We start from the raw sequence: 22,111 nt of genomic DNA, 5'->3' as shown, positions 1-22,111 counted from the left end.
CACAGTTCAGAGCTGCATCACAGAAAGAGGAAGAGATTTAGGACAGCAACTCCCTAGAATCTCCCAGGGTATATCTGTTAGGGATAGCATTGCATAGGTTTAGTCTGGCAAGATTCTGTCTATATGGCATAAACAAATAAAGAACTGACTTTTTGGCTGGGTTTTTCTATGTCATTCTTGGGCTGGGCCTGACAGGAGCCTTTTGCAACAGCACAGCTCAAATGAATCAATTTTCTGCTTTTCTACTTTCTTCATAGTCCAAATTTCAAAACTGGAGATAGTTATAGGAAATACAATAGTATGGACTAATCTGTACTTAGTTGCCAGGCTGATATCCTTGCTTTTCCATGTCATCTGTTCTTGGCACCTTGTTGGTCAAACAGTTCTTTCCCTTGTTTATTTTTGATAATTCTTTTATGAGCAGCAAATGGAGTTCAAATGCTTTTGACTTGCGCAAATGCATTCCTGGTGTGCCCATCCAAGCAGTTTACTTGTAAACAATATAGCCAATGCTGGTCATAATAAACTTTGTGGTTTTTCCTTGCTGCTCTTTGGAATTTCTTTGGAAAGAAATTCATATTCATTTTCCTTGCTTCCTCTCATTTGCTTGCTATTTTAGTAGCTTTTCTTAACGTGATAGCGTAGACATAGTCTGCATTTAGTTGCCAGGCTGAGGTCCTTGCTTTTTCATGCTTGATTCATGCTCATCATTGCTTTATTTCACGACTGCATTCACTCTTTCGATCAATCTGCTATCCTAGGAAAGTGAATTCTTGCACGCATTTGATCTTGTTACTGCCAATTGTTGTTTTGACATTTCTATTCCTTGCAGTGATCATGAGCTTAGTCTTTTTGACACTCAGGAAGAGACCAAATTTCTTGCTTTCTTCATCTTTTTCATCCAATGTTCAGGCCTCCTTTGGTTTCTAAAAGGAAGTTGTATTATTAGCATATTGAAATTGTTGATATCCTTTCCTCCAGTAAATATTATTCCAGTTTTAGGAGCCTGGTGGTACAGTAGCTAGAATGCAGTATTGCAGGCTATCTCTGCCCACAGCCAGGAGTTTGACTCTGACCAGTTCAAGGTTGACTCAGCCTTCCATCCTTCCAAGGTCAGTAAAATGAGGATCCAGATTGTTGGGGGCAATAGGCAGACATTTGTAAACTGCTCAGAGAGTGCTGTAAAGAACTATGAAATGGTATATAAGTTTAAGTGCTATTGCTATCCCAGTTCTAATTGCTAAAATGGACTGTTAATTTTCTAAAAATTGCTGGTAATATACATAGTGCTAAGATCACATCCTCTTCACCTATCGGTATCTGGTAGCAATGTTATAAAATCAAAAAATGGTTCACATTAGAATGAAACAGAATTTCTATAAAAGTTGAATTCCCAGTGATATTTTTATTCAACCTTACCAAACTGAGTATTCCTGTAAAATGCATGCTAATTGTTGCAAAGATGATATATGTCTTTTATTGGAAAGGCTGCTCGATCCCTTATATAAAAGAATGGCTAATTAAATTGTGTGAGTATGCTTTAGTCTCTATAATGATTTCATGTCTCAAAAGTAATTCTGCCCAAGAACATAATTCAAATCAGTTTCATTACCTGTTCATCTACATCAGACAACAGAAAATATATATATTTTTCCTTCTAAACTGGACTGCTTCAATTGGATTAACAAGGATGTGATGAACCTATCTCTAGATTCCTGATATAGCTGGCAATGAAATAAGTAAATGGTTAAATCTTCCACCTGTGGAAGGCTAGATTACAATTTGATGCATATATTTGTACCATATACAAAAAATGGATTTCTTTTTTCATGAAATCTATATTTTTAATTTATAGGTTTCTAGATTAGAAAAGGAGAGATGTAGTAATTAATGTACCAGGATAGAAACAAGGAGACAGTGAATTCTAGTCCCACCTTAGACTACATGGATGAATGCCACATGGATGACTTTGAGCCAGTCACTATCTGTCAGCCCACGACATCAGGCTTGGCCATCAAGCCTAGCGGTTATTTCCTGTCACAACCCATCAACCAAGAGTTGGTCTGGAAAAGGCAGTAGATCTTGCATTTATGGGAAAACACTAGGAAGGGAAAAAAGGAAAAGAGAGAATTTATTGCATCTCATAATTTAATTTTATGATTTATACTGTGCTAAATTTCCTGATATTTATCCTTTGCTCAGAACTTAGTAGCACTTTTCAGGCTTTTAAAAAATTTGCAAATCCTTTACTCATTTGTATCCTATACTTATATCCCTTTATTATGTTCTTTTTGTCTCCCCTATTTGTGTATTTTCTCTCAAATGTCTAATAAGTATATTAAATAGGAATAGAAAAGAATGCATCGCTTGGCAGGAGCCAGCATGGTTTAATAACAATAAGTTTTGCAAAGCCAACTTGATCTCCTTTTTCTGATTGGAGTGACCAATTTAGTTGACCACAGGAATGCAGAGGATATAGTGTACCTTGAATTTAGCAAAGCATTTGACAGGTCTCCCATGAGGTTCAAATAAAGAAGAGGCCAACAATCAGATGGGGCTAGGCTACCATTACATGGATGAAGAATTGATTAAATAATTGTTCCCAAAGTATATACCGTATATACATATACATATACATACACTTATGCATATGCATATGCACATACACATACACATACACACATGCACAAACATGTGTGTGTGTATGTGTGTGTGTGTGTATCTGCCAATGACTCTGTGTCAAGCTGGAGCAAAGTGTAAATTTACATGGCTGTGTTGTATTCCATCTGTTGCTCATTTATGAATGAGTCAGATGATGTAGTAGAAAATGTGAGTATTAGATTTGCAGGTAACCAAAGGATAGCAAAGGACAGAATCAGGATTCAGAAGATATTGTCAAGCTGGAATTCAAGAAGAATTCAACAGTGACATCTGAAAAGTCCTAGATTTCAATGGAACTACCATATTTTTCAAAGTATAAAATGCACTTTTTTTACTCAAAAAAGAGGCTTATACACTGAATACAGCATTTTTGGCCTCCTAAAACTCTGCCCCCTTTGCAAAGGGCATAGCCTTTAGGAGGCTTCCAGAGTGCTCCTGGGGGCTGGGGAGGGCAGAAATGAGTGAAAAACAGGCCATCGGCCACCCAACCCACCTAGGAGCACTCCATAAGCCTCCAAAAGGCTATGCATGCCCTTTTTTTTGACAAAAAATGGGCCTGTTTTTGCAAAAAACAGACCATTTTTTGCTCATTTTTGCCACTGCCAGCCCCAAGGAGCACTCTACAAGCCTCCTAAAAGCTATGCATAGCTTTTTTTGTCAAAAAATGGGCCCATTTTCATTATTCCAACGTTTATATTCTGTGATTCTGTGAAAAAGAGTCTTAAACACTGTCAGAAACATGAGGGACTGGATATGGGGAGAGAAATACTGTTTAATTTAGCCTTACAAGGAAGTAAAATCTATCCATTTTCTTAGAAAATGCTAAACACCCTATGCAATATTGACTTTGTGCCAGCCAACCATCTGAAACGGGCGCATTATTTCTAAGTCAAGTGAATAGTTTTAACACATTTTAGAACTTCTTTGCTTCCATATTGTTAACTTTTAATTGTTCATTCTCCAGGATAATGACGAAGCATCATCAAGATACACACAGATGGCTATGTATATAAAAACCTAGAGACACTCGGGGTTTGGTGAATTAGTCACGATAGGCTATAATAACTTGCTCCCTATCTGAAAGTTTTCTTCAATTATTTCTAGCCTTCCTTTCCCTGGGAAAGTCACATCCAGGGGTGGGCTTCAAAATTTTTAGCAAGGGGTTCTCTGCCCAGTTGCTGGGTGGGCATGGCCTAGTCGGCTTCCGGCACCACGGCAGGGGGACGGACGTTTTTGCCCTCCCTGGGTTCCAGAAGCTTGCCCTCCAGGAGGGCAAAAACAGCCTGCCCAGGCTCCAGAGGCCCTCTGAACTTCCAGTAGGCCTGTTTTTCATCCTCTCCGAGTCTCCTCATGCACCCTGCACTTACCTGCAACCAAAACAGACCACGTGGGAAGTCCTGGGAGGGGCGGGGTGGGAGGGCCAGGGCCAGCCAGGAGTGGGATTTGGGGGTGCTCCGAACTGCACAGAATCTTAGCTAAAGGTTCTTCTGAACCCCTGTGAAACCCCAGCAGCCCACCTCTCGAACACCGTATCCATTATAAAACAGAATAGCTGGTAGTAAATCTATAGTGATTTACAGAATGGTGATCTGTTTAAAAAGGAACTAAAAAAATAGCAACCTCACTGCTGCTTTAGTAAAGATGAATCGTTCTTAAAGCAAACATATGAATCAGTTGTTTGGGGAGCCAGGCTTCTTTTCATGCCTCATTTTGTTCCCAAGTACACATTCTGAGGAAAAGTAGATACAGACTGCATTAAAGAAGGATAAAATGTGCTTGTATTATTTGGCACTCCTTCCTTTCAAATTCATATGACTACTGGCAGGGGGTGGGATGGGGGAATCATGAGCTGCATATTCAACTCCTGGATAGAAAAGTCTCATTTGAGAAAAGGCTGGAATTATTTTCTTCCAGAATAAGTTTGAGTTTCCATTCTATTGACAGCCCTGGAAATTCCTGGTGGTCTCCTATCCAGTACTAACCAGGCTTGACCCTGTATAACTCTTCTAGCTCAGCCAAGAATGTCTGTCCTAATCTCTAAATCTATGGTGTTCTCACAGTCAGGGTCTCTTGGTTGCTGAATTTATAACCAGCCTGAGGGTATACAGTAAGGAAAAATAAACCTTCGCTGATTTCGTAAAAATCTGCTTCCACCTATCCTGTTTCCTTTATCCTCTGCCTGTGTCTCTCCAGATGTTCGTAACTTCAATTCTAGCAATTCAACCCAACATGGCCAAGCTCAAGAGATGCTGCAAAATACAGATACAGAAACCCGTATTTCTCCAATCCTGCAAATTTCTTTCCAAACAGTCTTAAATGCTTGAAGCTATTTTACTTTAAAACAAAAACAAAAACAAAAATGGGACAAGGAAGGAGTAGGAATGAAGCCCAGGTTTTCTATGGACATGATGTTACAACAAATTAAAAGCCTTGTTATAATATTAGAAACAGGGAAATAAGCTTGCAAAGTGTTTACGCTGCTGCTGCTACCATGAACCTATATATGGAACATCTGGATCCAGTAGTTGGCTTTTACTCCTGCTTGTTATTGTCTCTATCTTTCCCCGTTCTCCTTCAATGTTCAGGAACATTGACAAAGGAAACATACATCATAATTTTTGACCCAATGCAAATCCACAGCTGTATGCTACAGCAACACCTGCAGGGTGCAGAGTCTGCTGTTTTAGCTAGGCAGGCCTCCTGCCATCTCAACAGGGAGAGTTCATGGAGATATGAGAAGTTTGCAGACTCTGAGCAAACAGTGTATAGTATTGTTTTCCCAGTGGGCTGGTTCTGATCGCTTATGGGAAAAGCCATAATAATCAAGGTGTATAAAGCATCTCAATCTGGCAGAAGTAATCAAACAGTTAATTTAATATAATGTTCTACAGATGTCTGTGCACATAGAGTCACCCCAGAGCCACTTGATTGTGAGATGGGCTGCATATAAATTTAATAAATAAATAAAAATAAATAAACAGAAGTGAGTGAATAATCATTCCAATAATGAAATGACATTTGAATGAATAAATGTCATTGCTTTGGTTTGCTCTACATGCCAAGTCATAAACCACAAAACATAATGGCGGAGTCCATACAACACAATGCCAGACAAAATTCTTTTATCACTTTGTGTGATGTAACAACCTATTTATTCTAGCTCACTTAACAAACGTTAATTACAGGGAAAATTAGAGTGACTTGGGAAACTAATCTCCAGGTCTATTGGAGTGTTCTACTGCCTTCTTTCTGTTTAAAAAGAAGAATGTATGGACTTTAGATGGAGCTTAAGCCACATGTAAATGACTTTACTTTTGAACTATCAAGTTTCTCTTATAGGCAATCAAACCTTTGTAGGCCTTGTTCAGGGTTCCCATTTTCCTGAACATGAACTACTAATGTGCTTGCAATAGTATTCACTCTCCACATTTAGTGCTTTTCCTCTCCCCATAGAGAACAAAATGAAGGGCTGACTGTTCAGTTCAATTCAGTTCAGTTTATTGGTCTTGTATGCTGCCCACTCCCAAAGGACTCCGGGCAGCTTACAATAAACAGGGGAAGGGGATAAATAGACAAAACAACAATTTAAAATACACAACATTCATAGTTACCGTGGGGCTGGATACTTCGACAGCCCCTCGGCCTGCCGGAGCAGCCAGGACTTAGTGGCTTTGCGGAAGGCCGGGAGAGTAGTAAGGGTCCAGATCTCCACGGGGAGTTCGTTCCAGAGGGCTGGAGCTGCAACAGAGAAGGCTCTCCCCCGGGGAGTCACCAGCCGACATTGGCTGGCAGATGGGATCCGGAGAAGGCCTAGTCTGTGCGATCTGATCGGTCTATGGGAGGTAATTGGCAAGAGGCGGTCTCTCAGGTACCCAGGTCTGATGCCATGTAGGGCTTTATAAGTAACGACTAGCACCTTGAAGTGAGTCCGGAGACTAATGGGTAGCCAGTGCAGCTCGCGGAGGATAGGTGTAACGTGGGTGTACGTGGGTGCACCCACAATCGCTCGCGCGGCTGCGTTCTGGACTAGCTGAAGTCTTCGAACACTCTTCAAGGGCAGCCCCATGTAGAGCGTGTTACAGTAATCCAGTCTTGAAGCCACAAGGGCGTGATTGACTATCTGAAGGGCCTCCCAATCCAGGTAGGGTCGCAATTGGTGCACCAGGCGAACCTGGGCAAAGGTCCCCCTGGTCACAGCCAACAAATGGTGTTCTAAAGTCAGCTGCGGATCCAGGAGGACTCCCAAATTGCGAACCCTCTCTGAGGGGCCTATAATTTCACACACCCCCCAGCCTGAGAGATGGAATACTTGGCCAATCTTTGGGAGGGAACATCAATAGCCACTCGGTCTTGTCGGGATTGAGTGCAAGCTTGTTCATACCCATCCAGACCCTGACAGCCTCAGGCACTGGCACTGTGTATAGAACACTTCCATGTTTAGAAACTCTGAAAAGACTCCTTTTCACTGGGAGGAAGTGAACTCAGCTAGATGCTCTCCTGATCTTTTTGAACCTTTCTTGGTCTATTCTACAAGGTCTGCAGGGAGGTAAGACTGAAGCAGGCAGAGAAGATGGGACCCTAACTTCGCATGTGTTAAATATATGCCCTGAAATTTGCTGTCCACCTTAGACTAGTCAGTGACTTTGAATATATTAGAAACTGGAGAAAGGCTGAGCACTGCAATAGAGTGAAGAAAATTTAAAATAAAAGTAATGAAATTATTTGAAGTGAGGGAATGTTGGAAGGATTATTTCAGAGATTTCTACACATAACCTCAAACTGACAGGAGGGAAGTTCAAAAGTAATCTAAGAAAGTATTACTTCACAGAAGGAGGTAGTGAGTCAATCATCAGTAACTAAGTTTAAACATACTTGGGATAAACACATGTCCATCACCTGACAATATATATATAAATGAAAAAATTAAAAATAACAAATAAAAATAACAAATAAAACAAAAACCAATAAACAAAAAACTCAAAGAGGAGACTCAATGGACCACTGGATCTTTTTCTGCCATTAGTTTTGTGTAAGTTTTGTTGCACATTTAAATCCCATTGGAATAACAAAATGACTACTGATATCCCTTGTTATACTATTAAGTCAAAAATATTTCATCAAAAAGTTTCTCAAAACTCTAAAGAACAAGAGTGGGAATGAAGACATACTTTTCAAATGCAAAGAGATAAATGAAGACAATAGAGTGATAACTGAATGGTTAGTGAGAGATTGACTACAATCCCTTAGCATATATGTTATAAAATATTGTACTGTAATTGTGGTCTATAGTTTATTTTAGTTAATAGTTCAAGCCATACTGAGCCAATAAATATGAGTTGCGAGATCACTTCATCATATAACTGTTATCCTGTCTACGGATTGCATAGCTGGGTAGTAATCTTTCAACTGTGTCTGTCTCAGTGGGAAGATCATAAGGTCCAAGGAACCTTAATGGAAATGTGTTAACAGAGAAAGCTTTTGGAGGTCCTGAAGAATGTGAATAAGATAAACCAGCTTTTGAATGGGATTATTTTCCAGTGGACCTTAAATTATATCCTATACAAAAAACATACAATTTGTGAGAAAAATGTCTTTGTCCTGCACTGAAAGAATGGAGGAAGTTGTATTCATAAAAAAGGCAGTTGAATATGTTATGTCTTTCCTATGGCACAGTTCACAATTTGTTCCTTGATTATTTGGAGACCTTAAGTTACCTAGTAGATGTTATGTGCTGATATTGATGAAGCTGTATTAGCACTCCGTCATTTCCATGAAAACAGAGAGGAAAATGTGTGACATTGATTTCCTACCTTCTACTTCTTGGTAGGTATGTACATTGTCTGGTCATAAATTTTGCTGCTGTGTAATTCCTTCTGCTCCAAGCCTGAGCACTAACAATCAGGATTAGAAAATTATTCTACTATCTGAGTTGCTTTTTAGGTAAGAAAAAGAAGGCAAAGTTCACTGCTTCACCGGTGGGTTGTTGTTTTTTTTTACCTTAAGCATTCAGGGTTGAATTTGCAAACTAGAAAATGGCAAATTGTGATTCACAATTCATGATAAAGTATTATGGGGCTTGTGCGTTTCAATTTTTGAATATATTATTTTTAATTCACCATAAAAAGAACCCTAAACAGAGCAATTCACATCATGGGCCCAGTGTGATTATTGGAGGGGTTTTTAACCAGTGGTGGGATTCAAATTTCTTTACTACCGGTTCTGTGCGTGTGGTTTGGCTTGGTGGCGTAGTTTGGTGGGCATGGCAAGGGAAGGATACTGTAAAATCCCCATTTTCTCCCAGTCATCTGGGCAGAGAATAGATGGGGGCGGGACCAGTCAGAGGTGGTATTTACCGGTTCTCCAAACTACTCAAAATTTCCGCTACTGGTTCTCCAGAACTGGTCAGAACCTGCTGAATACCACCTCTGATTTTAACCATATGTAAAACTCTACTATGGAAAGCATTGGGAATGCAGTTCTTAATTCCAGTCAAGTTCCAGAATCGTGTCCATACAAAATTCTCAGAATCAATTCATAAATTTGTTGTTTGCAGATCTGGTCAAAAGATGGAAGGAATTTTTTAAAAAAACTAATTTCTGATTATCATTATTTCTTTTTGCATATCTCAAAAAGCAACTGGGGAAGCTTATTTGGATCACTTGATCAAAGAGTGTGATCTTTCAGGAGTCAGGAAAGAACCTTCTCTCACGTGGCATCTGCCCTGTGCAATGAGATCCCACCCCTGAAATCTGGATAGCGCCTATCTTCTGGAGGGCTTTAAAAACCTTGATTTCTTTTCCAAGTGATGGGGAGAATGGAAACCCCTTGTTAAATATATTTATCATGTGTTACATATGACTTCGTGTTAGTTTTATTTGTTTCCCTTATTTGTATGACTATTTACTTTGTTGTATTTCTATTATGAGTCAGCCTGGAGTCAGGTGGCACAAAGTGAAATGAATTAAATAAATAAATGTTCAGACACTCATGTATACATCAATGGAGTTTGTATCTTCCTTGAGTTGGGTCTCATTTTTTGTATAGCCTTAGGACAGTGGTTCCCAAACTTGGCAACTTTAAGACTTGTGGACTTCAACTCCCAGAGCTGGCTAGAGAATTCTGGGAGTTGAAGTTGCCAAGTTTGGGAACCACTGGCCTTAGGACATATCAAGAAACCTATTTTGTTTAAGAAACCTTTTTAAAAAGATGTAAATACATTAGTTCAATACTATTTTTAAAGGTAGCATTATTTTTCATTTGATTAGAGAAGCATTTTGTTTTCCCGAATACTGCTTGAGGGCTCTTTTGGAGAGAAGAATGGTTCTTAAATATTTTGATGAATAAATACAAATGAGAACTATTGGTGCTTGAAATCTTGAACCTGCACAGAATGGTCAGTGTGGCAAATTGTTTTCTGTAACTTGCAAAAGCTGAATGAGATTTGGTAAGGAGGCAGAAGATATCAACATGATTATTATATATTCATTATTTGCTTATTTTTAAAAGGGTTTTTTGGAATATGCATACTTTTTTCCTAATGTATTTTCTTTTAAAAAGTACAAGCAATCTTTAACTTGTACTCTTTCAGCAACCTATGGGTATAAAGGGAGAATATATTGTAAATTAAATAAAAATAACTTATTTTCTTCCTTTTTTTTGTCTATTGTAGTAATGATGGGTGGGTGGACAGAGGATGATATAAATAAATGAATGATAAATACATTTAATAAACAAAATAAAAATATTTCTTCTGGCAAGCCAAATAAGAAAATAACTGTTTTTCTCTTTCCCTTTAAAAAAAAAAACTTTTTAAAAGTTTATCCATGGCAGTTTGGTATAGCTAGCCAAGAAACTTATTTAGTGATTTTGATCAAAACTTAATTTACACTCCCACAAGTCAATAGGAGAACTGGAACTTTGTCATCTGAGAAGTGGTAAATTGTACCAGGACAGCCAAATGCCATTTCATTATTGCCAAATTAAGAAGAGTGACCCAAATTCATACTGATATCTGAGAAACCTTTGTGGGACAGGATCCTCGTTTCCTTCACCTTGCAGTTCAAAATGCAAGTAGGGCTTGGACCAGAACATATGCTACCTTCAAACAAACTGGGGAAAGATTTCTTCACCACTACAAAACAAAATCCAGAAGGAGAGCAAATAGCATAGACTGAACAAATACCAGGGCATCTAAAGAAGCCCTTATCCATCGAGAGTCGGGATTCTCCCATTTGTTAATAGGACAAAGTGAAACTGAAAGCCAAGCAAGACCAGGTGGATCCTGTTAAAGATAGGTCAGTCTATTGAAGGAGAGGCTTTTCCAAGTATTGTGCAGACTTCATATAGGGAAGCCAAGAAAGCTTTTAGAGGTTCTGGAAACAGTTTCATTACTGATGGTTTGGCCATGGGTAGCTATTTCTTCCCTTAGGCATGCTGGAAATCCCAACCAGATTCTTTTTGACATCACGGGGGTTGGAAGTCAGCACCCAAGAGGAGGTACCCAGCTTTAGAAAACCAAGCCAGCTCTATCCATTTGAACTTACTAAAACAGGATAATGTAACAAATTGCCTCTTAAAGGACTATACAATCAACAGTTCACTTTCAATACAAGTTTATAAAGTTGGAAAGGGATTCCAGGCTTGGCTATTGATTCAAACAACACCATCAAGGCTGCTGCCTAATTATAATCTAAGTACACATGTGGGCTATCAGTTTGTTCCTCCAACTTCTTTCTAAGAAACTCCAAGGAGAAGCAAAATAGGATCATCCACATGATGATAGTGCTTTATGTTTGAGTCAATTCTTCTGGGCTCCTAAACAAGGAAACTATAGCATGTCAACAGTTCTTTAACAAAGGAGCTTCCACATTCTGATCAAAATTATACATCTTCCTCCAGGTGTTCCTTGGAAGAGTTGATATGGTAAAAATGGTAAGAAGATGCAAAATTATCATGTGATACATGCACCGAGATGAAAGAATACCATGAGTTCAGTATGAAGGTGATCAGACTGCCATGATGTTCTAGGATGCTTCATAATTTTGTGAATAGATGTGATAGGAGGAGCACATCTCCAAACAGAAGCCCTCCAAATTTGCTGTGATAGAATGCTCACTGAGGATTCTGAAATTTGCAGTCCCAACAGATATTGACAGAGCAGATTTGGGAGTTCTAAAATATTTGAATTAATTTTCCAGATCTCTTTCAGGATGCTTATCTTTCTGAGCTTTGCTTTTGATCATGCAACCTCTTATCAGTACCCCAACAACAGACTATGCTGACTCTAAATGACTGACAAGTATTTTCTTTTCAAGTGAAAAAAGTAGTAGCTTCTGACCATATGAGTTTCTCACTTTTAATCAGGAGGAAGTGAATAAATATACTTTGTGCCTTTTTAATGCAGCTTACTGCTAAAAGTTGGAGCTTCCATAGAGACTCATATCCAGTGAATTACTCTAGGCACATGGCTTTATAGTTTGTTGTTTTCATATTATTTATTTGAATATGTGTGTGCAGGGTAAAGATAACACTGGTGAAATTATATAGGGCCTATTAAGGAAAAATAAAAGTCAAGGGAAAGGAGAAGGTATAAGACAGAAATTCAAAATAACTCCTTCTGTTTGGCATAAGGGAGAGTAGAAGAAACACCGGTAGGTTTTTATGATTCTGCTATTATATCTTAGAACCATTCTCATAGAATTTTGCAATGTCTCTTTCCTGATCTGGCCTACCTCTAAGAACTGACAGCATTGACCATATGGTAGTCAGAAAACAGTCAAACAGTTTTTACATTAACTTTAATAGCAATTTGAATGATAGCTCATTAATCACTGGTGGATTGGCAATTAGTGATAGAAATGAAATCATTTCAAATAGTCTTCAACTCTGAAACCAACCTGATCTGTACCATTCCATTGGGCATACCTAGAAGTACTCCACTGAAAATATGGCACCTTTAAAGGGCCTGAACAAAGGGGAAGGACATGCTGCAAAATTTAGGCCATGTGGTAGCCAGGGAAAGAAACATATTCCTGTTTTCCAACTTAAGCACTTGACCTGGCTGTGAGCCTTGTGTCTGAACAAGCACTAAATATCTTGGGAATATAACGAAAACTATGGACTTTGCATGGCTTGATTTTGAAAACATCAACACATACAAATAGTACAATAGAAATAGGTGTAAAAGCTAAGAAACTCTGAAGAGAAACAAATTGAAATAAAACTGAGAATCACTCATACACCAGCCGACTGCTTCAATGTAAAATATTATGTGGATTACCTTTACTATGGCTCTTGAACAACGAATATGTATTCACACAGACACAGTAAACAAAATTCCATACTGCTGTAGGGGAATGGGCTGTCATGAACCCTGTGATTTTTCAGATTCTATACAAGGGCACACTTGTATTATTAGGCTCGGTGACAAGAACAACATGAAATAAAACTGCACCCACTCATTAAGAACACCAAATGTGTCACAATCATCCCGTGTCATGCTTTTAAAAATAGTTCCACCAGCAGTTTAAAACAAAATGGAAGGGAAAGGGAAAGGGAGGGAATCCTTATTTATAATGTTTTGTAAATAATCTGACTCAGCCAGGTGGAAAATGTTTGCATCGGAAGCAAGGGCACTGTGAGCAGCCTTTGCAACAGCATGAGTCTGCTGTGGCCCAGGGCAGAGGGGAGAGGTCCCTTCCCTCTTAAAACCTGAGAAAAAGAAGGGAGGTGAGGTTCTTCTTGGCTGCGTAGAATCTCCAAAGCCAGGCAGCCTGGAGCAGAGATTTTAGAGGAGGAAAGGGATTAGAGACTAATTGAAAGGTTAGGGAAGGATTTGGTCCCTCCAGAGGTTTCCGCTTTTTGTTCTTCATATTTGCCCAGAGGTGTGCAGTACTCTTGGCAGCACAAACTGAAACTTAATGCAGGATTTAGAGCCCAATCTAAAACTGGATCCACATTTCTCAGAGTCATATACAGGAAGTGGGTGGTTCTTTCTTTCTTTTTCAGCGCAACTGTAAGCAATCCCTCTGACTAAAGCTTTGGATAGAATGTCTGCTGTAGCAGACATCATAGCTAATTGCTCCATTTGCTTTTGGCTTGTCTTTTTTCTCTTTCCCTTTCCCTTTCCTTTCCTTTCCTTCCCTTTCCGTTTCCATTTCCCTTCCCCCTTTCCCTTTCTTTCTGACAAAGGGTATATTCCTACTATCTCTCTATCACTTCTCTATTGCTAATGTTCCCACCAAAAACCCCAGACTGCTAATGAGCTTCCCAAATCAGATTTATGGCCAAATCACAAGACTGGCAAACAGAACGGATGTGGTCACTAGAATTCCATCCTTCCTTATGGCACTGTAAATTCTGATAAATATTTCCTGTCCGCCTTCCACCCTCAGGGTGAATATGTCAATCATTCACTGGGACAAATGGAAATGATGTTCAAGTGCAAGAGTGGTATAAATGTTCACAGTGTCAACCTGTGAGGTGTTTAAGTTGCATAGACTCTGACCCAAAGAAAGTAGCTGCAAAAGTCAGGGTTCTGGTCTCCCTTGCAGTCAAAACAGCAATGTAGAACCTGCAGAGAACCCAGCGACTGGACTGAAGGGGACACTCCCATAGTGGGCCAACTAATTCTGAAGGCATCACAATTTGAAAAGTGTTAAAAATGCTACACTAGTTTTCAGGCTGCCTTTTACTGGATGCTAGCAGTGCACTAAGAGTAGTGTTGAGGGGATGTAATCCTCAGCAAACTGTAAGTGAGGCATATGTATGCCAGGGCGGGGAGACAGATTGAATGAGCAAAATAAATATAAATCTTCGGGGATAGGGGAAGGAAGAGGAGGAGGAGGAGAACTCTTGCTTGTAAACATCAGAAGAAAAAATGTGGACTTGAAGCTCCTGAACCTGCCAGTCTCTGCTAGGAAAGATATTGCATTATTGTCCCATGCATCACTACCCACTACACTTTTCCTTGTCCCATACCATCATATGTTTTTCAGTTTTGAGGAAGCACATGAAGGAGAGGAATTTATAAGTCATCTCCAAGCCAAGACTCGCAAAATGTGTAAATTCTTTATGAATCTTCAGCTGAAATTCTTTTGGAAGTTCAGTCCTTCTTAGTGATAGTCCCAGGGCGCTTATACATTCCTAAGTGCTCCAAGCCACACTGTGAGATGCATCTCTGAGCAGGAAACAGAACCATGGCTGGCCCTATGTATGGGCCGAGTAAATAAAGCCTAAACTTTGAATAGAAACTTCCATGGCAAGAGATAAGCCATGAGAAATAAATATGTATTATAACATAATACATTATTTATTTATATTTATTTATATGCATCAAACAATGCATATGTATTATAGTCAGTCATAGATATATAACAAAATATGATTAAAAACCAAAACTTGTATGGTGGGAAAACATCTACACCTGTTTAGGTTTTAGAAATTCTACAGCTGAACTCTTAAACCTTCTTTCATTAAAAGGAAACCCTATTAAAGGGAAATCTAATTAGAAATTAGAAATCAAGAGTTTTCAATCTAATTTTCTCTCACCCAAGATAGCCTTCGTACCTATGCTGTTTTTAAATTTTTATTGTTGGTCATGAGAGGCATTAGGTCCAAGAAGAGGCCGTATTAGCTATTCAAACTGTCTGTGAGAATTTAACCTGGGCATTGAATAAAATTTGAATGGGGATTCAGCAACTAGTTGGATTGGATGATAGAAATAAAAGGGCTTTTATTGTTAATGTTTCTAAACATGTGAGAGCAGATATTATTCCTTCCCCTTCATGGTTTCCATCCATTAGAGATTAAATGAAAAACTTCCTGGGAGCAAACGGAGAGCATTCTTGGTTGTTTCCTGTGAAGCATTGATTTATTGCCTGTTACTGGGGACCGTTTCTGCTCTAGGCCATAGTTTTACACAGTGCATTAGGGGGTGTGGGCCTAAATGTATTTGATTCAGAACCAGCAGTGCTTTTGGACAAGGGATCATTTTGATTTAGAGACACAGATTGACACGGGATGTCACAGCTGCCTTGGATGAAACTGAAAACAGAGCCTTCCCTCCATTTTTACACCAGTGAGGACCTCTTTGCTCACACGGCAAGCTTCTTAAGCTAGAATTTCAGTACTTGTATCATTTTAGATCACTTTAGACCACAATCATCATAGTTTAAAGGTAATCATAGATTGCTTTCCTCAGCTTTATGTTTCATCAGAAGCAAATGCATAATTCTAATAAATATGGCCAATGAGGAAGGGCATATGTACTTGAACCTACAGTGGCATACAATCATACATATTTTCTGGGTTCCTAGCCATCAATGGTTTTTTTTTTTCCAATATTGAGGTGATACGATCATGATACATATACTGATTAACAATTTACCTAGCTGGGACTTTCTCTCTGTAAATTATAATATAGCCTTTTATCAGGTTGCTCTTTAAGATTTTCTACTTTGTAAAACAAAGCCCCTCAAATGCTTTGCCACCTGATCTGGATCTGTGGTAATCAGAACATTGCAAAGTCACTATGGGTAATCAATGAATTAGAACCAGATGTCCAGTCAACTATAATAGGCCTTTAAGGCTTGAGGGATCCTGAAGTGGTGTGGGGGGTGGATCATGTGACTTAATCAAATATTTTGAAGAAATACCCTTCCAATTGTGGTGTCCCCCATCCCTGGAAGAAATGAAATCTACATATTAGGGTATGAAATGGCTTTAGAATCACTCCATCAAGTAGTGCCATCTGGATACCTCATAGAGCAAGCAAGCACCATCCAACCACATTTTGGATGAACAGGATTAGGGTGGATCTTTGTTTTTTCTTCCAAAAGGTGTGCCAGTTCCACCTCTCTTGTCTTGGCATGAAGCCAAGGTAATGCTCATAACTGCTGGGTAGTGAGCTAGAAACAGCATTAACATATGCTATGCGGGGTGAATGTAGACAGAATTAGAAGGACAAACATCAACCTAGAGAGTGCAGAAAGTTCTGGGCTGAAGCAAAATAGCTTACAGGGAAGAAGAGCCAACATTTCCCAAGCATAATTTTGTTTAGACATAGGCACGTGAAACATTTTTTCATCTGAATTAGCTGATTGTATATATGTATGGGATCTGCTTCTAAAATTAATCCATGTTGCTAAAACCAATGGAATCATCACAGACACATTTACTGCTGAGTGGAAAGAGGTGGAGGGCAGAGGTGGTATTCAGCAGGTTCTGACCAATTCTGGAGAACCAGTAGTGGAAATTCTGAGTAGTTGGGAGAACCAGCAAATACCACCTCTGTCTGCCCCCCACCCATCTATTCTCTGCCTCCCGAGTCCCAGCTGATCAGGTGGGAATGGAGATTTTATAGTGTCCTTCCCTTGCCACGCCCACCATGCCATGCCACACTCATCAAGCCACACCCACAGAACCAGTACTGAAAAATTTTGAATCTCACCACTGGTGGAGGGGACTATGATGACTCATTTGGGGGGGGGGGAAGAGATTTCAATCTGTTCTAGAAACTACTTTCTGTAGTAATAACAGTAAAGTTAGTAGTTTTCATTAAGTTTAAAGTGTCCTCTCCCTTCCACTGGCATAGGTATGCATCCCCTGCATTTACCAGTTTAAAAATTAAGCATTGAATCCAAAAGTTTGAGATCACTTTTCAACTTCAATTCTTAATCCTAGATTTCATATTTGCTGTATGCAGTCATGGGAATCATCCCCAAATCTACACAAATGTCAGCTGTTGGTTGCAAATACATTTGTATGTCTTTCTCAAGTCAAACGAAGAGCAACCCACAAAGATTCCTCCCAATATTGGACCGCATTACTGAAATAGAAGGAAGCAGACAGACTGACAGAAACTTTAGTTAGGTCATTGACCAATAAAAATACAATCAATAAAATGAACAATACATAACCATCCCCTAACAACTATAAAAATTATCAGCAACCATTTGTGAGCAAAGCATATGCATAGTGCAGCAAAATTTTGCTACTTTTAGAGAAATAGACTCATCTTGATTTTTAAGCAGATAGTGTAAATAAAAGCTACCAGAAATTTAAATAAAAGAGGAATAATCAACTAGTGGCGAATGTCCTTGTAGAACTGGCAATACAGAAAACATGAGCTGTGGTTTCTATGGTAGCCATATCACAGGGACAGTATAGAATTTCTTAAAGATTTTTCCTATACATTCCTTCCAGGACAAGGCATTTTCCAAGGCATGAATGCTGGGAAAGTCAATTCAAATTCTTGCAATGAAAGGTACTGTAAGTAGTTTGTCTTTAGAAGAGGTGACAGTTCCCAGGTTACAAGTAGGAATACACTAGTTCCAAACGTAAGCACTAAACACTCATAAGCAATTTTGGAAGTATATTCATCTTTCCAAGAACTGCCAGTGTCTTGAAAATTGTTTTTCACAGGTACAACAGGACAACCATGGATGTTGGACATGTTTATTGCATTCCCATATCACGCTAAATGTGCATTTAAGCACAATCCAAACTTCCCAATGCTTTTATGAAATATGTTTAATTCAATTGTATAAAAGTATAGTTTTCTCCTTCATTGTAATCAAAAGCTTTTTTTTTAATTGCCAGAAATTCACAGTTGAAACTCTCCTTTCCTTATCCACTGTCTGTTTTTTTTTATTATTATTATTATTTCTGCAACAGGAAGCTGAGACACTCAATTTGGGACTGATCTGTAGCTTTTAGGATGTTATTTCAGAAAAAGAAGACATAGAAAAATGGCATGATTGATTTCCAGAACGCCAATGCTATTTTCAGGACATAATTTTATGTGCAAAACATTACTTCATTTCCCATACTCACTCCCCCCCCTCTCTCCTATGATGTGATGCCCATAAAATTAATTGCTATTCCACATTTATTGCTGAAAAAACCCTACTTATCTAGATCTTGACAAGATGCTTATGATTCTACCTTTTTATCACTGTTTTCCCCTCTTTCCTCTCCCATTTTTCCCTCCACCAAACCGAAGATACTTCGGAGCTCACAGAGAGCTTCTTGACTCACGTGCTTGTGCAATTGCTGTTTTTGTTGTTGTGGCTGTTACTGCTAAGGCTCTAGAGTTGAATGATAGAAAAGTAATTGCAAAACCAATCAATACAGGGGTGAAATTCAGCAGGTTCTGACTGGTTCTGGAGAACCGGTAACAGAAATTTTGAATAGTTCGGCTGGGCAAAGTGGGGTGGGAATGGAGATTTTGCAATATCCTACCCACAGGAGTGGGGAAGGAATGGGGATTATGCAGTATCCTTCCCCTGGAGAGGGGTGAGAATGGAGATTTTGCAGTATCCTTCCCCTGCTACGTCACCAAACCATGCCCACAGAACCGGTAGTAAAAAATAATTGAATTTCACCACTGAGTCAGTATATGTAGCTGTGGGAGGCAACAATGCTGGGGATGAACCAAGGGATGAAGACAGAGGTAACTGATGAAAAAAAATCATACCCCACTCCAACCCCAAAAAACAGATGTGATAAAAGTGAGATGCAAAGCATCCACAGGTTCAATGCATATTGCCATTGTTTTGGGCCTTTCTATCTGAATGATTGTTCCCATTTGGATAAAAGGCTGGGAAAGAGGAGATAAAAATATGGCCTGTTCACCAAAGAAAGATGGCATCACCTGGAAGCTCCATTGTGTGTATGAGTATGTTTTGACTCTGGCAACTGCCTGAACAAGTCCCTGTAGTTTTCTTGGCAAGATTTCAGAAGTGATTTGCCATTACTTGCTTCCTATGGCTGAGAGTGATTAGCCCATGGTCACCCAGCTAACCATGCCTAAGGCAGGACTAGAGCTCACATTCTCCTGGTTTCTAACCCAGATGCCTTAGCCACTGCAGCAAACTGGCTCGGAAGCTCCGTTAAATTGCTGCAATTAACCATCTGCTTTGCACATTAGAAGATCCAACTGGACATGGCTTAAGCAAGCAGTTCCACTACAGTCATATAATTCATTGTAACTTCCTGTTTTCTTTTGTAACTGTGGATGAAGAGAAACAGAAAAGCAACTAATCTGAGCTTTTGACTTGCTGTTTTTGGCTTTCGGATTCCCTGACAAACTTAATTTGACAGTGGTCAGAATACATTCTCAATTCCAGCCCCAACCACAAAACCTGGTCAACATCAAACTATTTTTGTTTATTACAAGGAAGCTGTTACAAAGTGTCCTATTTGAATTTTTTTTTTCAGTGAAATCACAGCTCTCGGACATCCAAAATGGCAAATGTTAAATATTTATGCAGACGGGCTTGTTCCTATAAAATAATTAGAACATCTTAAAAATCATTAGCGATTCAGGGTGGAATTCAGTTGCATTTGTTGAAGGACAATCAATCAATCATTTGTGGTACATGAGTATGGCAGTTCTTGCAATGCACAAATGAAGAGCCACTATATATGCATTTAGAAAGCTTGCATCTAATGCTGAGTTTTGCCTTGTAATCAATGCCATCTGTGCGCCTTGAATCTTTTAATTTTTGGAATTGTATAACCACCTATTTCTATGCCATGAAATGATCTGGCCTTTGATTTACTATATATTTATACATACATACATACATACATACATACATACATACATACATACATACATACATACACACACACACACACACACACACACACACACACACACACTGTCAGTATTCCAGTACTTAGACTGCATTTTTTTCGGTAATGGCTGGTCTATTGAGAATTCAAAAGAAACCAGTGATTAGATAATCCAGAATCCCAGAACAAGGGTTAGCCAAAATCTGCTAGGCACGAGTTGGGCATTTGACCGTGAATTGCATCATCCTCTCCTCTAACATTTCCACCAAAATCTTAACTCTGCTAACCTTTAAGTACAATGATGACATATTTTAATTCGATCCTTCAGACTTCTTCCAATTTGGCCTGAAATAAATGAGGAAATGGGGCATACAGCTGAAACAAATTGACCATATTGTGCTTGCATATAAAATTTGATTATTTGTACAACCGAATACATAACTGAATTTGACATTCCCAATTCAAGAACGTATTTCCTTCATTTTCATTGGTCCTTTACTGCTCCCTTAGGCACAACCCAGCTGAAGATGTGTATTTTAGTCCCATGGATTTTAATGGAAAATCTTAAATATATGCCTAGGTTTTTCCCATATCACTGAATGAAACCTTAAAAGGCAGAGGTTTGCTGAGTATATCTATTGATTTAGACAGAGTGTTATGCCCTTGCTTTAATATTTCAATTAGCTCACATCTTTATCTCTCTGAAGCAAGTGGGACATAAACCTATTGCATCACGCTGCATAACAAAACCAAAGCAACAAGCACACACACACACACACACACATCTTATGAAATGAAATTGATGACACACATACTACTAAAATACACATAATACTACTGTACAACAAGAATGTAATGAGTACAAATATTGATTCTGGAATCAACATTTTTATGTCAGTTGCTTTCTCAGGGTACATAATATATCCCTTTCATTTCTTCAATACCACAGTCATTGTTATAAATCCAACATATTAAAATACAGACCATTTGTTGAATGTCAAATCAGCTTCTAGATTTTATTTTAGAGCCAGTCACTTTTATTTTTCCTCCCAAACAGCAACAGTTATTAAGTACAAGCATGTATGAAATTACACGGCTTTAAATCCAACATTATCCTAAGCAAATGTCTACTATTCCTAGTAGTCAATGATGAAGCAAATGTCTACTATCCCTAATCGTCCTAGGGTAGTCACGAGCAACAGATCATAGCCTTGGGATATTTGTGTTCTTTGCTACTCACATCAACAAAGTCATTTGCTGTTGCCTGGCTCCTAGTTCCATCACAGTCACAACATTCACAACTTAATATCATGTGATGCTGTGGTGAAGGATTTCAAAGAAGATAGGATTATTGTCTAATTGGATTACTGTTGCCAATAAGAAAAAGGATTAGGGATGGGAAACCTAAATCAAATCCCCCACATGAACGTTTTTCTATATCTTTAATAACTTTTAGATAGTTTATGAAGTAACCCAACCCAGGATAGAATTTAGAATCTGAATTCAGGTGATTGTCTAGAACTGTAGTGTTTACCTTGCATATATTTATATATAGACAAAATACTTCTCAGGCTTAGATGCGCCTCCTTTTGTGCGACACAGCAAAATGGAACAAAAATAGTTACAAAGATCGCCTGTGGGAGACATAATGCTAAGACTCATAATCTCTGCTATCGTCCTGTTTTCAAAATGTGAATCAAGTATGTCAGCATGTTTGATTTATTTTTCAGGGAAAACGAGGGCAGCGGAGGGACAGGGAGACAGACCTACAGACCAGGGGTGAAATTCAGATTTTTTTTACCACTGGTTATGTGGACGTGGCTTGGTGGGCATGGCAGGGGAAGGACAGTGCAAAATCTCCATTCTTACC

At 38.9% G+C, this 22,111-nt stretch overlaps 1 long non-coding RNA gene across 1 annotated transcript; it reads right to left on the bottom strand.

Annotated features, from left to right (window-relative positions):
• Positions 1-575: 575 nt before the first annotated feature.
• On the bottom strand, positions 576-21,560 carry LOC148048196 (uncharacterized). The gene is made up of 3 exons (XR_015695814.1): positions 21,482-21,560; positions 1,935-2,101; positions 576-926 (listed from the first exon to the last, which is right to left on the bottom strand). It is a non-coding gene; the product is annotated as an uncharacterized LOC148048196 (long non-coding RNA).
• Between the last annotated feature and the right edge of the window lie 551 nt (positions 21,561-22,111).

This window comes from Thamnophis sirtalis, unplaced genomic scaffold, assembly GCF_051295495.1.
Source record: "Thamnophis sirtalis isolate CommonGarterSnake01/CBP01778 unplaced genomic scaffold, rThaSir2_p1.2 scaffold_3, whole genome shotgun sequence".
NCBI classification, from domain to species: domain Eukaryota; kingdom Metazoa; phylum Chordata; class Lepidosauria; order Squamata; family Natricidae; genus Thamnophis; species Thamnophis sirtalis.
This window is presented reverse-complemented; position numbering and strand designations above follow the sequence as displayed.